Source organism: Suricata suricatta, chromosome 11, assembly GCF_006229205.1.
Source record: "Suricata suricatta isolate VVHF042 chromosome 11, meerkat_22Aug2017_6uvM2_HiC, whole genome shotgun sequence".
Classification (NCBI taxonomy): Eukaryota; Metazoa; Chordata; class Mammalia; order Carnivora; family Herpestidae; genus Suricata; species Suricata suricatta.
The window spans coordinates 35577278-35589168 of NC_043710.1; the positions used below are offsets into that span (position 1 = coordinate 35577278).

At 36.3% G+C, this 11891-nt stretch overlaps 1 long non-coding RNA gene across 1 annotated transcript; it reads right to left on the minus strand.

Moving 5' to 3' along the window:
* Window positions 1–269: 269 nt before the first annotated feature.
* On the minus strand, window positions 270–6169 carry LOC115306059. The gene is made up of 3 exons (XR_003915161.1): window positions 6055–6169; window positions 4883–5076; window positions 270–437 (listed from the first exon to the last, which is right to left on the minus strand). It is a non-coding gene; the product is annotated as an uncharacterized LOC115306059 (long non-coding RNA).
* Between the last annotated feature and the right edge of the window lie 5722 nt (window positions 6170–11891).

The following is an 11891-nucleotide window of genomic DNA, read 5'->3' on the forward strand; positions in this document are numbered from 1 at the left end:
GACCTGAGCTGAAGGCAGACACTTGACTGACTAAGCCACCCTGGCACCTTGAGAAGAAGGGACATTATATTCTGTGATATTAAGCAGCAATTTTTCCCTCCGCTAATGAGGTGATTGATAGAAGAAACTTATGCAATGTGGCAGTAGGTTAATAAAAAATAAAGTTTTGTGTTTTTTTTTTTTAAAGAACGTGATTCGGAGAAATCTTAAATTGAAGAAAAATAAGCTTGGAACATACCATAAGACTTACTCCAACACAGTCTTGCCTTTCAATCCATCCTTTAATTGTCCTGACAAATTGTAATTTAGGTGATGTTTCAATGTCATCAATTTTGGACAAAATATCTCATTCCAATTGCAAGGTAGGCACTCTGAACCTCCAGAAAGAGATGTACAGTTCCTTCAACTCTTCCCCATGTGCCGTGGTGTCTTCCTACCTGTTGAGAAGCTCAGTGGTGAGATTATCTTTTGCAGGCCAGAGTTAAAGATAACAGAAGCTACCTTGGACCTCTCCTTGGTACTGTCAATAGGAACAAAGCTGACAGAAGAGTTGGGGGGAAGGCAGGGAGAAGGTGTGCATTGATCTGCAGAGACCTATTGGATTGGTCATTCAAGTTTTTTTTTTTTTTGCTTCTATTTTCTTTTCTTTCTTTCTGTGTTACTTTTTGGCAGATTTCCTCAGTTCAATACTTCTTTTGGGTTTTTCATTTCTGATATAATATATAATACAAATGATATGATATAATTATGTATGATATATATAATATAAATGATATGATATTAGTATATATATCAATATATATATTTCCACTAGCTTTTTCTGTTATGAAAATATGACTTTAGAGCAATCCATTCACTTTTAGTAATGCAATATATTTTCTTATTTTTTCTGATCATTATATTTAGGTTCTAATTTTATATTTAAAAACTGGAGTTATCATCAGATTATTCTTATTTTGAATTCCAGAATGACAGTCTCTAGTTGTGTGATTAAACTTAAAAGAGTCACCTAACTTCCTTAAGTCTTACTTGATCACCTGGAAATTTAATAACATAGTGCCTTGAATCTATCTTAGCACATTTTTAAGTGTGTGTGTGTGTGTGTGTGTGTGTGTGAGAACTGGAAGGGCTGGGAGAAGGTGGAGGTGAAGATAAATAGACAGTAAACAAATCAAACATTAATAAGAATAACAAGTAAACACAATAACATATTTTTAAATGAAAATGGTATCTCATTATGTTGATCTTTTTATTATTCTTGATGGTGGGGCTTGTCCAACAAAGTTCCTGCTTTGTAGTAAGACATTATAGGATTCATTTCTCTTGGAATTGTCTACTTAATAAGAAGGGGAGGATTTATGCTAGCATCTTCTTGGAATCCAGGAAGAATGTTACATAGCCCTCTTTTTTTCAAGGGGACAAAAAGATGAAGCACAAAACATATGAATTCTGCTCCTTCCAAAGTGACTTCCTCTGAGAATTTTCCCATATAATGAGATTTTTCAATGTTTTCAAAGTCAAAAGTATGTATTGTATACTTCCTTATACCATGGAAAATCTTATTCTCCTTTAGTATAGTTTGTTTCCCCTAATCTCTTCAGTAATGTTTAATTCTCTGCATACTGAACATGAACTTCTTTTTATCAAAGCTTACTTTTAATTAAACCTCAATATTCATGGTTGAAATACAGTACTGATTTCATGTTAAAACACAAATATTTTCCATTAATGCCACTCTATAATGAAGCTAATAACCATTATTGAAAATACATTTGTTATGGCCATAGTTATGATTTTTAGTCTATAGTTTTGCTCCGGAATTGGCAACTTCTGTGTACAAACTCAATTATCATTTTCAATATTTCTTACCAACTTTGTTCTTAGACTTTTAAGTCTTGTTTTTCATATTTAATTGCAAAATTGTAAAGTCCAAATAAAAACTAAAAAGAGTTGATACATTGGTGGCATTAAAAATAGGCAACAGAGTCCATCAGTGTTTGTTAAATATCTCCTAGGACCCAAATGTTGTTATCAATCTTTACAGGATCTGGTTCATGTAATCTTTATGTTCTGTCCACTCATTTTATTTTGATAATATATTCAAGGGGACAGTGATAACTGCAAAACTCTCTCAAAGAGTGAAAACAGTGTTTTTGATTTGTTATTTACTTTTTAGGGGTAACATGGGAGCTACTTTTTCTTATTGTGAAATTAGTACTGTATTTTCCTTAATGAAGCCAGAATTTATTGTATCTGAGAGTCTACATTTAATAGCAAACAAAACTGAAGTCTCAGAGGCTTAACATAAAATTTACTTTTAAAGTTTGTTGTGTCTAATGTTAATATAGCCACACTCACTTTGTTAAGAAAATGGTTTATGGGATATATATTTTCTCCATTGTTTATTTTTAGCCTGTTCATACTTTTGGTCTCCAACCGTATTTCCTATACACAGGTCTGTGGGTTAGTTGTTTTTTTCTCCCAGTCTACTAATCTCTGCTTTTGATTTGAGTGTATAAGCCAGTCACATACAACATAATTACCAATAAGGTAGGGTTTTCTTTTGTTTTTTTGCTATTTGTTTTTTACATGCCATGTCTTTTTTTGTTCCTTTATTCTTTCTTTGCTGCCTTATTTTGCATTAAGTAGATACTTCTTGTTCTACCGTTTTAATTTCTTTGTTATTCCTTCTGAAAACTTTTTAAGTTACTTTCTTCATGGTTGCCCTAAGATTACAATTAACTCCTTAAAACAATCCAGTTTTGGATTAATACTAAGGATTTCATGAATATTCAGAAACTTTCCTCCAAGATAGCTCCAGTCCGTCATCCAAACCTTCCCTTCCCTCCACCACATGTTGTGCTATAATTGAGAGAGGAATTGACATGTTTATGCTTTCTAAGCCCATTAACAATGTTTTATCATTATTGATTTATGCAATTTATTTTTTAATGTTTATTTTGAGAGAGAGAGAGAGCACAAGCAGGGGAGGGGCTGGGGACGGCGGAGAGAAAGAGAGAGAAAGACACAGAATCTGAAAACAGGCTCCAGGCTCTGAGCTGTTAGCACAGAGCCTGATGCGGGGCTCAGATCCACTGATTGTGAGATCATGATCTTTGCAGAAGTCAGATGCTTAACCAACTAAGCCAACCAGGTTACCCTACGCAATTTCTTTTAAATCAAATAAGAAAATAGTTACAAGCAAAAAGAAAGAGAAAAAGAAAATAGTGTTACAAACAAAAGTATACTAAACTAGTCTATATTTGCCTTTGCCATTAACCTTAACCAGTGCTCTTTATTTCTTTGTGTGGATTTGAATCACCACCTTGTGGCTTAACCGACGGAGCCGCCCAGACCCCTCTATTGTTTCATTTCTTCATAAACGTTACACTTAAGTATTTTCATGAGTGCCATTTATGTATAACGGCTGAATCATACATCTTCAACAGGGTTATAAGAACTTATTGTAGCATTCTCTTAAAGTTTGTGCCCAAATTTATTTGATAGATAGCACCATAGTAAACATCCTCTAGCATATGATTTTTGCTTTTATCTGATTAATCTCTTAAGATAAATTCCTAAGAATGAATCACTGCGTAATTTGAAGATAACCATAGTTCTGGAGATTCTATTTTATCCGACTCTGTGAATGAATATATTGGAATAAGTAAGCATTTTATAGCTCTTGAAAATTGCTTTCAAAATTTATTTCTAGGCAAACCATAAGAGACTCTTAAATACTGAGGACAAACTGAGGATTGGTGGGGGTTGAGTGAGAAGAGAAAGTGGGTGATGGGCATTGAGGAGGGCACTTGTTGGGATGATCACTGGGTGTTGTATGGAAACCATACATTGACCATTATGATCAAATTTGACAATAAAATATATTAAAAATTATTTCTAAAAAATATTGAATGTATTATTATAACATCTACCCATTTGGTTATATTCAGGACTTCCTAGAAAAATTTCCAGAGGGAAGGAGGGGAACTTTTAATTTTTGAAAGAAACATTTGTCCAAAATTATTATCCCCCTTTCTTACAGACATGAGTATTCTTTTAGATTCTTTTAATAGTTCATTAGTCTTTTCTTTTTTGAGAGAGAGAGAGAGAGAGAGGGTGCAGGTAAGTGAGAATCAGAGAGAGGTAGAGAGAGAGAATCCCATGAGGGGCAGAGACAGAGAGAGAAGCAGGGCCCACACAAAGCAGGACTCATGCCCATGCTCACCAGATGCGGGACTCGAACTCACAGACTGTGAGATCAGGACCTCAGCCAAAGTCAGAGGCTTAACTGACTGAGCCATCCAGGTGCCCAATTGTTCGTTCATCTTAGTGACACTTTTGAATGAACGAAAACATGTCTCAGAAATGAAGAAGTATAATTTTCCAGGTGTCCTCCCATTCACTCATTTCATAAACATTTTGGGATGTTCATTGTTTCCCAGATACTATCATAGATACTGGATGTACAGCAGCTGTAAATATGTGGTGAACAGTAATACCATCACATATATAAGGCTTCATTTTCTCAATAACTGAAGTCTAATTTAGTCTTAAGCCTAACTGACATAGGATGTTATTCTATCATAAAGTCCACGTTATTGGGACTGAAGTAACAAAGGAGAAAAATTTGATATTGACCAGCACATCCAGAGTAGGAGGACAGGGTGGAAAGTCACCTCAAACTGCATGAATATAACAGCAGGTGCACTGAACCATGAAAGTGCAAGTATGCCCTTGAAGTTCCTTATGATCAATAATGTTTAGAGCATGGGCTGGGTGGGGATTCAGAGTGCAAAATTTAGAAAGCTAGTATGCCTGCCTCTCCCTATCACTTTCCCTATCTAAATTTGCACACTAGGATTTTTCCCTCTTATCTTACCTTTTTCTTCCCACAAGTTGTAGGCGAGAATTATAAGTTGGTGTTTTTGAATTCTCAACTCTTGTTATCATCATTGTCTGTAGGGTCCACCAAGCCCAAGACTTCCTGTAGTGACAATTGGAGGCTTCAGATGTCATTCCAGGATCTCTGGGTTCAAGTTGATCAATCAAACCAGGCATCTTCAGACCTGTAACCTAGAGTGTTCATACTTTTTCATTCAATAATTCAATAATAATGAGTGGCCTTTATTCAAATATTGAAATTGGAAGTTCAAAAGACAGAATTCCTCCTAGCAAAAGCTTGCTGTCAATTAATTGTTTTATGTAATTAATAGCATAGTAAATATTACCAGGGAGAATTGACAAAATGCTAGACACTGGATTGTAAGAAAAGCTGCTTAATCAAGGGAAGAGCCGGTGAGTAACTGATAAGATGGTGGAGAGCAGCCGGAAGTTGTCTGTGCTAAAGAAACAGTCTTCTGAGGACTGAAAGGTAACTGGGGGGAGTGGGGGTGGGGGGGAAAGTGATTTCCAGGCAAAGGAAAGCATGTGTAATGAAAGGACCTCAGGTGAGGACTTGAAAGAATATATGCTTGAGACACGGGAACTAATGAAAGAATGACACTCAGGTAGATGGTTTCCAATGCAATGCCTTTCTCTTCCCCACATGCAAATCCACACTATCTCTGAAGGACAGCTCAAAATATCTCCTTCATTGTCACATGTTCTCTGTCCTCTGTACCCCAACACGTTTCAGTTCTTTGAGTTTCTAAAGCCATTTTTCTCTGTATCACTCATTCCAAAACACTCCTAGATAGAGTCTCGTATTTTCACTTCCCTGACCGACTTCACTACATCTGGTTTTCTACTCTGTTGGTACCCAGAGTGTTCGGATCATGACTCACATTTAATTCATTGCCTTTAGCATCTGGCACACACTGCAATTTGTAAGCACTATGTTTTCAACTAATACTGGCCATATTTGTGGATTGTCATAAAGAGTCTAGTCTAATCTACCTATGATTCATTTGATTCACCTTTCAGGGAATATTTATTGAGCACTCTCTTTGGGTTAGGCATTGGGCATTGGAGATGCCATGATGGATTCTATACTCCTCAAGCAAACGTTCAGCAACATAACTAAGGAATGAAAGGAATTATAAATATGTTTACCTGATGGCAAAGGGAGACTGGAGAGAGGGACAGCCAATGGCAGACCACAAAAATGGTTGACTTGACTTTCAAGTTGGCAAGATGCCTCCCTGTTTCTCATGAATGTATGCTCAGAGTTCAGTCATCAGTTTACTTCTCATGGAGCCAGGAATCTGCAGACAAGGGTACCAAAGTAACCGCTGGGAGTCACTGTGTTCCCTCGTGTGCTAGAGGAGCCACGTAAATTGAATTCTTTATCTTTCAACATGTGCCTATTTTGTATTGATACTATGCTAAGAGGTGAGGGTAAAACAGGAAACAGAAGAGACAAAAATCTCTTCCCACCATGCGCTTGCACTCTGGTGGAGACAGTATGATGCTGCGCGCCTGTTACATTACCCTGGAGCCTGTTACTTACCTTGTCAGCAAGTGACTAAGGATTAATCTTAAGGAAAGCATTGATCATCTCCAGTGTTTTCCAAGAACCATCCTCCTTCTGAAAACCTTTCAATACTGTCAGGTCATATCACCTTCTCCCCCAGGAAAGCAGAGGACAGAATGGAGTGAGTTTAAGATCCTCAAATGTCAAACCCGAGATGTCACTGAGCCTAGAGTTTGAGATTCAAGCTCCTCCTTAGGGGCTTTTGTTCGTGATATAACCGCTGCCTTGTGTCCCTTAAACACAGCTTTTCTCTCCACTTGAGAAGACCGTGGTTTGCAGACTTTGTAATTCCTCCGAAGAGAAACCTCAGAATGGTCATAACATCAAGTTGCCAGTCCTGCATTGGCCTTTCCGATTCACTTCTAGAAAAGCCACAAGCAAACACATCAGTCTAAGAACACCTTCCCAGATATGTCACTGCCTGTGGGATGCCACATACCTAATTTCAGAGTAACACATGGGAAATGGGTTTTCTCTCTCTGAGCAAAGGCACAAGAAGACAGCTGGGTTCATAAGTGAAAATTTTAAGTCTGAGTCATTAAATCCTGTAAAAGTGAGTATCTCCATATTACGTCAACCCCACCTCCATTCAGACTGTGCGACAGAACATACCAGGTGTTGAAGTTAGCCTAAACCAAGCACAACTGAACTTGAGTTTTGTGGTTCAAGAAATTCCCATGATTATGGCAAGAAAAAAATTAGCTTAAATAACCGAAGTCATCTGATAACGACACTCAGAATCTGCACAGCTTCCCTGCTCCCATGGCCTAGTTTAGTTCAAGTCACATTAATTTTGGCTCCTGATTACCTGGGTTCATCTTTGCCTCCTATTTTTATATTCCTTTCACACTCTTCAGTCACAACTCCTGGTTGACCTCAGGCAGTGTGTGCGAGCTGCTTCTCATTTATCTGATCATTAACAAGTGTCCACCGAATACCTATGATATATCCAGCATTAATTTCTGTCTTCGGAATACCAAGTATATATACAGTTTTTATTTTAAAATATCACTTATTTTCTCTTACTAAGAACTCAAATATTCTCTTTAATAAACCACCAAAACTTCTGTATCAATTTAATACCGAAATCATCACACATGAAATAGCACATGCACCGTGTTGGTCGTCACTATTGCTGGGCATGACACTGGAGGAGATACATATATTTACCAGAAAGATACAGGCCTGTGATTTGATCATTGTGTCTAAAACAGTAAGACATTTCTTTTGCATCACATTGAAAGTGATATTTCTAAACAATGGAACCCAATACGATATACATAAGTTAAAAAATGCAGTGCCCAAACTCAATTCAAATACTGTTTAACAAGGCCAGTGGTAGACCGGCACACCGGCACTTCATATGGCGGTCTATACTCACAGTGCTGCATTAGCTCACTTATCAGCTGTTCGTGCTACCCACCAAATCGCAGGACGCTGGGTTAAACTTAACAAACATAAACTTGTCCATGACTTCAGAAACAAATTTTATATATCCATAGTATCGCCTAACATTCATTCTATGTGATTTGGGTGAAATCACTTAATTTAATTAATTAATAAGGAATAATCTTTATTTCCTCAACTGAAGCAATCATCTACATGATAGGAATTTTTGGAGGCTCGACAAAGTATATATGAAAACACTCTGCTATATACTCTGCTTTACAGCAGCCTATACACACACACACACACACACACACACACACACACACACATATACATACACATATATATGTTTTATATATATATATATATATAAGACAATATACATTTTATATTGTTATACTTGACATTGGTCAAAGATATTCAACATATTTGAATAATCATCCTATTCACTATGACTGACCTATTCAAAATAAATCTTCCCTTCTTATATGTTTGACTTCTCTCTGTGTTCTGGACTCACACCAAGTATAATATTATGAAAACCTTACTTCTAATGACACACCAATTTTCTCTTTCAAGCTACTTCTTCTGATATGTGTAGGTTGTTAAATACTTCCAAGTTTCCCAACCACACTGATATCTCATTTTATAATAAAAATTTTAAAGTGTTTTAGTGACTTTTCAAAGTTTTGCTAACAGGGGAAGGAGTATTTGAACACCATTTGTTGACTATCTCTAGAAAGCTCTTACATTCATTAGTACTTAAGCTATTATATTGTATAAAATAATATTTATTTACATAAAGGTTGTACAAAGAACTAGTTTCTAAAACATGTTCTGATGCAGTGAGATTTTATATTATTTCTCCCTCATCTTCCTTGTGAATCACCAGGAGGTGTGATTATTACATTAGAGATCAAGAGAGCTACAGAGAATTTCTTTGGTTTGCATAAATTTGAAAATGCTTAGTCTTTTTTTATTGAAATGTTATTATTCTTATACACAATACTTATTCTAGGGAAGATTATATATATGATCGATACTTTCAATAATAGCGATTGTAATGGTATTATTTGGTATTAGGTGTTCTCTACGAGATATAACTGAACACATTGTCACTTGCTGACCTGATTTATCTTTGAGAGCATTTCAGCTGAATTGTGTGTTAGAGAGGACATTTGTAATGAATTATTTTTTAATGAAAAAAATTAACACCATTTAAGTTAATCAATTTACAAAAGCAGGCTGTAGGTCTTTAGCCTTCAGAAAAGTATTCAAAATGTATTTTTTTAAGAAATAAAAACAGGGGCGCCTGGGTGGCTCAGTTGGTTGAACATCCGGCTTCAGCCCAGGTCATGATCTCATGGTTGTGGGTTTGAGCCCTGCATCAGGCTCTGTGCTGATATCTAGCTCAGAGCCTGGAGCCTGTCTTCAGATACTGTTTCCCTCTCTCTCTGACCCTCCACTGCTCATGCTGTCTCTCTCTCTCTCTCAAAAAATTTAAAAAAAAAATAAAAAAAGAAATAAAAACAATAATTTTAATTAACTATAGTAACAATAAAAAATAAGGTACATTTGGGGTGCCTGGATGACTCAGTCAGTTAAGCATCTGACTTCAGTTCAGGTCATGATCTCACGGTCTGTGAGTTTGAGCCCTGCATGGGCTCTGTGCTGACAGCTCAGAGCCAGAAGCCTGCTTTGGATTCTGTGTCTCCCTCTAACTCGCCCTCTCTGCCCCTCTCCACTTGCACTCTGTCTTTTTCTCTCTCTCAAAAATAAACAAGCATTAAATTCAAAAAAATTTTTTTTAACTTTTTTTAGAGTTGTTAAAATTATGTTTGTCCACTCAATCCTCCAATTGCAAGGAATTAAATTTTAGCAACAAAGGTAAACCCCAAAGTGGATTCTTCTCTAGAGTCTCCAGACAAAAACCCAGCTTGAAGGACATGTTAATTTCAGCCTTGTGATACTTTGGGCAGAGAGCTGAGCTCTGTCATGCTGCATGCTTTCCTAATTTATTCTATTGAAATCATTTCCATTGCATTAGTTGAAGGTATGAATACAAAATCTACAAAAGGAAGCTGGAACATTTCACAGAGAATAGATTGAAGTGACAGAGTCTGTAAGATGGAAATTCACCTTTGGCAATTTTGTATTGAATTGTAAAGTAAAATAAACAGATCACACATTTTTCAAAGTTGTATTCATATGTTTATTATTCATGCTTTATATTTTTGATTCAGTGAAGATAAAAAGTGGCACTCATGTGGAAAGATTCACACCTTCTCTCCTCCTGGCCCAATCCCTGGACTGACAGTGCTTGGAGCCATCACTCTCCACATAAGTTACAATTGTTACCAATACAATACTTCTTTCAAGGAGCATTCAACCTCAGTTTAAAAAGGAAAGTGTATGTTTCTTAATCTTGAGCCCACAGTTTTCAAACTCATATTCCATATAATTTGTATCCTATGTTCTTCTCTGCTCAAGGTCTAAATATACACTTGATCTTAGTTAAAAGGTCGAGAAGTAATCAAAATCTAAATATAAAACAGCCCAGGGGAAGTTGGAACTAAGTTTGAAGAGGTAAGGGTTCTATACAGAAAACAGTCACAAGAATTAAAGTGAGCAAATAAGAAAAGGCAACCAATGAAAGTCATGCTATCAGAATAATTTGTGGGTAAAGGGACCTTGAGAAGGTCCCTTTATTATTCATTGTAATAGTTTTGGGATGGAAAGCTTAAAAGGAAAGTAAAATTTAATTTATCATGTTACCTCTGGGTAAAGAATTTTGATAATTTAAGAAAAGTTTATGAGATTATTCAATTTTTAAAATTAATTTTACTGTCTGTATATTTAAAAAATGTTTCCATTGCCTTTTGATGACATTATTTAAACATGGCTATGTGAATTTTCAGTAATCTAGATAAGCTTAGGATGATTTGGGTTAAGATACAGGCTGGTGGAGAACCAGGAAATCACTTTGGAGATTTCCTAAAATGAGGAACTTTCTGGTGGCCACCAAGATTTGCAGCACTGAGTCCCTGCAAAAGCCTGTGGGCCTAGGAATACCTCAGAGGGACAGACCATCCTCATTCTAAGTGATCAAGAATACAAAGAAAAGGTACAAAGAAAAGAGGCTCAGGAGACTCCCCATTAGAGACAGGCCACTGCTGGAGAAAATGATGAGCCAACACAAATGCTGGATTAATTGCCACAAACTAGGTTTCTGGGATAACACATCCGTTTTTAGTCAAGCCACTTTTCCCTTTAGCCAGTGCCAAGGCGAAAGCAGTGTAAAGATACCAGAGCCGCACCAGGAATGGCAAGGAAGCCTCCCCCGCCCGCCGTTAGAGGGCAGTGCTGCTCCCCACGCAGCGTGAGTACGCGCCGTCTTCTGGGAATCCTGACCATTATATTTGGAATCCAGCCAACCTCATTTTATGTTACAGTTCATCAATTTCATTTTCAAAATGTGTTCAAGGTTTTGAGGAATAAGATAAAATATAATATTAAATTACTTTTCCTTTTTACATTTTAATATAGCTAAAAAGTTAAAATTACATATATGGTTTACATCTCATTGTGCCCAGACAGCAATGCTCTTTTAAACACAAGGTCGTTTTACTTTTCTGGTTAGAAATTCCAAAATTTTATTCATATTTAAAGGTTCTACTAATGATTATTTGTTTATGTGTGTATGTGTGCATAGATAGATAGATACAGATATAGATATACACACTTGTGCGTGTGTGTCCTCATAATAGTCTGTAAAGAAGTTCCCTGTTCTAACACCCCAAATCAGCTAGAATCCATAGCAAAACCGTGTTCAAAACTTCCTTCCAACCTGATTACTGCCTTCTTATTTATATTTCCATATAGAAATGAATGTTTTTTTCATGATTAAAGTCTAAGCTACTTTAAAGGATGCTAAACCACATCTAGAGAAAAATCGGGTATAATCAGGTAATTCTTATGCACACTAAAATTTGAGGCCCTTAACTAATGTATTACATTCAAAAGTTAC